This window comes from Schistocerca serialis, chromosome 9, assembly GCF_023864345.2.
Source record: "Schistocerca serialis cubense isolate TAMUIC-IGC-003099 chromosome 9, iqSchSeri2.2, whole genome shotgun sequence".
NCBI lineage: Eukaryota > Metazoa > Arthropoda > Insecta > Orthoptera > Acrididae > Schistocerca > Schistocerca serialis.
The window spans coordinates 295,418,890-295,424,403 of record NC_064646.1 but is presented as its reverse complement, the minus strand read 5'-3'; the positions used below and the strand labels follow the sequence as shown (position 1 = coordinate 295,424,403).

Below are 5,514 nucleotides of genomic sequence, written 5' to 3'. Positions count from 1 at the left end.
ACACAACTAACAACGGATCTTCCAGTGATTCTCAATTTGCTGGTGCTCAGGAACGGCACATATACAGGGCTATTACAAATGATTGAAGCGATTTCATAAATTCACTGTAGCTCCATTCATTGACATATGGTCACGACTTACTACAGATACTTAGAAAAACTCATAAAGTTTTGTTCGGCTGAAGCCGCACTTCAGGTTTCTGCCGCCAGAGCGCTCGAGAGCGCAGTCAGACAAAATGGCGACAGGAGCCGAGAAAGCGTATGTCGTGCTTGAAATGCACTCACATCAGTCAGTCATAACAGTGCAACGACACTTCAGGACGAAGTTCAACAAAGATCTACCAACTGCTAACTCCATTCGGCGATGGTATGCGCAGTTTAAAGCTTCTGGATGCCTCTGTAAGGAGAAATCAACGGGTCGGCCTGCAGTGAGCGAAGAAACGGTTGAACGCGTGCGGGCAAGTTTCACGCATAGTGATGTGAAAGATTCAGTGTTTAAACCTTCACTACCAAGAAACATGCCAGAACTGCGAGCTCGCATCAACGATGCTTTCGAACTCATTGATGGGAACATGCTGCGCCGAGTGTGGGAGGAACTTGATTATCGGCTAGATGTCTGCCGAATCACTAAAGGGGCACATATCGAACATTTTTGAATGCCTAAAAAAACTTTTTGAGTTTTTATATGTGTGTGCAAAGCACTATGAAAATATCTCAAATAATAAAGTTATTGTAGAGCTGTGAAATCGCTTCAATCATTTGTAATAACCCTGTACATATGGGCTTGAAATGAATGCCAATATGGTGCCTCATAACTCCATACTGAAGGGAGACGGCGTGCGTGTGACGTAGGTGGCGTTGTGCCATCTCATTGGTCAACGCTCAGAAGCACGCTCAAAATATCTGACAAGCCAGATATCGCTCTGCACGTTCGGAAAGATTCCCGAACGTGCTGTTCCACGCTATGACGTCAGAAACTCGGCACGCTCAACGCTCAGCGTTCGGATGCACGGTCCGTGTGCCGACTGTTTTACGCAAGGTGCAAATCCGAGCCGAAGTCGGGACAACGGCGCTGTTCGCCTTATGGAGAAGCTACGGCATGCTGGGGCGACCAGCTGCCGTTAACGGCGCAACAAGGACGGCAGCGCCAAAGAGCGTTCCGGTGTTCTGCCGTCGCGTCCCATCAGTTGTGCCGGCGCCGCCGGCGCGCTAATATAGTTGAGCAGGTCCGCCAACGGCTCGCCGCTCCACGGCCGTGCCCTCGCGCCCTCCGCCGAGCAGTGCGCCGCTCGTCCATTGTGCCAGTTGGCACCTCCTCCTGTTATTAACGGCGGTCACATTCCGGGACTGGTTTCCCCTACGAGAGGTCGGCGACCGCGGTGAAATGTGGGAATAGCGTTTAAAATTTAGCGAACAGCCTCCCAGCTTCCTGTAGCGAGGTGCGAGAGAGACGAAGCCATTCGTGTCGGCGGCAGTCGTAACGTTGTCAGGACACAACCACCTGCGTACATAAACACCGTTGCTGAGTGTCGGTGTGCTGCGTGAAACACGTAACAATTTGTCACTTGTTGCTTTTTGGACTCGCTAAGTGGGCACACAGTCGCAATCAAACGACATGACAATCTTTTTGTCTCTCTTCGGACACTTTGCTTATCAAAAACACACAAATGTAACATTCCAAAAGTAACAAACTCTACAATTAAGTAATGGAATGCATTAAAGAGAGTAGCAGACATCCAACGAAATGGGACACGTTGACGGAAACGGAAAGCGTTACGCCATGACGCACCAGTCTGATACTTAACAAACTTCGTGGAGATATTCATCACGTAAAGGATATTAGATCATTAAATTTTCGTTATGTTTGGAATTGATACCAATGAACGTCGGCATGAGGTGTGAGATGCCCCTTTTTCTAAATTATTTAAGTGGAACGACGCAACATAGTAAAATATTTAAGTAAAAGTAATTTTTGATTCTTAAAATGTGAATTAACCCCTGTTGAAACAAACTATTCTAGCTCCTGTAGCGAAGGATTTTGTCTCCATCACTCACTCTTCTGTCTTAGCTTACATTGTAGACGCACGCTTTGAAATGAGTGGGATAATTTTTAATTTATCCATATTTTGTGACAATGTATCAGTTAAGCTATCCAATATTCTTATTGAAATGAAATGATGGTATGGCGTTGTTGGCCGGGAGGCCCCATGCGGGGAAGTTCGGCCGCCGTATTCAAAGTCCTTTTTAGTGGACGCCACTTGGCCGACTTGCGGGTCAATGATGATGAAATACACACAACACCCAGTCCCCTGCCAGGAATTGAACCCGGGCCCCTTGCGTGGTAGGAGGAAGCGCTACCGCTACGCTACGGAGGCGGACAATGTTCTGATTTAAAAATAAGCAATTGTATCTACCTTGTCCTAATCCGTATTCATCTGTTTTAGTATTAATCTGCGGCGAGCAACGTGTAATTCTTGGTAAGGTGATGCAATTCATCGGCCACCATGGTAGCAGTCTATATGCAAATTTGCATGATCTGTCATAGGACCTGCCTTTATTATCTTTTCATGATTTATGAAGTCGTATTACAATTTGTCGTACACATTGGCGGTTCAAACCTTCATTACCGATACAAGGTCTAGCCTCACTCTATTAATGATTGACCACGAAAACCAGCTACTAGTCTTTCTATCATTTCATTTTCTTTATCACAACGTCTCCTGTTCCTTATAATATCGCTGCCATCAGTACAATTAGTAAAAATTATTTTAATGATTCACTCTGATCCAGAGCAGAAATATTATAGGTGTGACCCCCACAGGCATGAATAGACTCTCATATTGATTGCAGAAATGAAGCAGAACACCTCTTGAGGAATTTCTTGCTATCCCTGAAACACATGCTCTGTAACTGCATGAAGATCACTGACTGAAGGATCGTATGAAAATACGCGTCTTCCCGTCATACCCCTGGGATGCTCCATGGGCATCATATTAAGGGACTGAACAGTCCAGTCAACGACTCAACGCATTTCTGATGCGAAAGTCAGTGGTGTCTCTCGAATCATCCTGCTGGAATACGCTATTTGGAACGCCGATCGTTCAGCCTACCTTCTACGATTATCAAATCAGTCCTGCTGTCATATCCAGTAGCTCGACTATTTGGAACAGAGGGTGAAATGAAGTAAGCAGCATCCCAGCAGTTTGGTAGCTGTACAGGACCTAATCGTGAATGAGTGACTTCAGCTTGATATGTCATACCTGCAGAAACTTATGGACACCCCACCTCGCTGAGTTGAGGCTATTCCCAAGGCTATACTCCGTACGTCGAGAGAAGAGCTCTGACAGCTGGCAGTGCAGTTGCCAGTATTCGACACGGACGGGTCGCTTGCCAGCAGAGGTCGCCCAGCACTACAGCAACACTGGAGCGTTGCCACGGTAACGTAAACAAAAGCTCACGCTCTGATTGGCCGTCGTGGATGTGCGAAGCACGTGCGCCAAGGCCGCGTCAACTGTCAGAGCTCTTCTCTCGCCTGACGCACTGTAGAGGCAGTGGGCATGGTATCAGCCTCAAGTCCACTGGGCTACTAAATTTCTGTCGAGTAAAATGTTACAAGAGTCAGCAGTGTGTGACTTCCGTCACGTATATCTGCTGTCAGCAATGCATCTCTGCTATCAGCATACACCCTTACTTACCTGCATGTGACTAACATGTATGTGGCTGGGTAGTTCAACGACGGTCAACATCCCTTAGGCACTCTATAAGAGACGTGTGGGTAGGACCCCACAATGTGCTCCATGCCTTAAATTTAGTACAAATCTCGTCGGTCGGTCACTGTAATTTTTTGCTCTTACAACAACAGTTAACTTTCACATTCTTTCTGCATCGTGTGTAATATCGCTCCATTGCAAATTTACGATACCCATCGATTCTACGAATTTCTATCATTTCCATTCATTTTTGAAGGTTTGTGACGATAGGTCACTAGACTGCCTCCGTCTGCAGGCCGCTCGGCTGGTCTCTGCTTTACTCGGCACTTCTCGGAACTACTCGGTACAGCGCGACAGCTGTGCGACATTTCTTAATTGGCACGACATTCTTAGTTCGGCAGAATCGTGGTGTCCGCGCTGTTATTTGTTCATGATGTAAAGAAAGTTCACAGGTCCACTGGCTATTTGCATTAAAAGAGGCAGTCTAGTGACCTATCGTCACAAACCTTCAAAAATGAATGGAAATGATAGAAATTCGTAGAATCGATGGGTATCGTAAATTTGCAATGGAGCGATATTACACACGATGCAGAAAGAATGTGAAAGTTAACTGTTGTTGTAAGAGCAAAAAATTACAGTGACCGACCGACGAGATTTGTACTAAATTTAAGGCATGGAGCACATTGTGGGGTCCTACCCACACGTCTCTTATAGAGTGCCTAAGGGATGCTGCGTTCTCGGAATGCTACATAACAATTCAAGCAAATAACTTTGGTATTTTTATTTCAATAACGCAGATTGACATTACTTAACTTTGAATTTACAATGGTGTCACAAGCGATGGGCTACATGCAAACAATCTGAGTCCTTTGCTGTATACATCGTCCATGTAAGCAACTGGTATGGATCACAAGTCACTGCTTTCGTATTGCTCCCCTAATACTGGGCGAATACTGTCCGGCCGAGGCTGGCAGGAGTGGCGCTTATATTCTCTTCGGCTAGAGGGCGCTCCTGTCGAAGTGCGCTCCTTGTCAGCGGGCTATTGACGGACGTCGTCTCACCGCCTTCTTTGCTCTTGCGATCTTCGTCTTCGTGCCGGCGCATGTCGATACTACGTCTTCAGGCCACAAGTGGCCCATCGGGACCCTCCGACTGCCGTGACATCCTCACTGAGGATGCAGATAGGAGGGGCGTGTGGTCAGCACACCGCTCTCCCGGCCGTTGTGATGGTTTTCTTTGACCGGAGCCTCTACTATTCGGTCGAGTAGCTCCTCAGTTCGCATCACGAGGCCGAGTGCACCCCGAAAAAAGGCAACAGCGAATGGCGGCCCGGACGGTCACCCATCCAAGTGCCGGCCACGCCCGACAGCGCTTAACTTCGGTGATCTGACGGGAACCGGTGTATCCACTGCGGCAAGGCCGTTGCCCAAAATTAGTGGTATGAATAGTAGTAAATTTTCTAAAATTCCTCGCATTATTACACCGACAATTACAACAGTTTGCGATGAAACTGAATGAAGATTCTGAGGACTTCATATGTTACTGAAAAGTACGTTGCTTGAGTCAAGGAGCAAGTCTGGAACTTTTTTCGATTTCAGACCCGCATTGTTGAAGTTATGAAGGAAAAAGGACAGGAGGAACAAAAATTAGAGCCTGCGGAATGGACTGCAGGCCTCACATTTTAAGTGGCCTTGACTGCACACTGCCCATGGTAAGACAGTGCTAGGTGAGAAACAACTTATTCTTCATTTGATGGGGATGTATTTAAAAAGAAAATCGCACTGTAGAAGGGAAAAATTCTGAAA

The 5,514-nt window shown here is 46.6% G+C and overlaps 1 pseudogene; it reads right to left on the bottom strand.

Annotated features, from left to right (window-relative positions):
* Nucleotides 1–5,018: 5,018 nt before the first annotated feature.
* On the bottom strand, nt 5,019–5,136 carry LOC126419971 (5S ribosomal RNA; annotated as a pseudogene).
* Nucleotides 5,137–5,514: the final 378 nt, after the last annotated feature.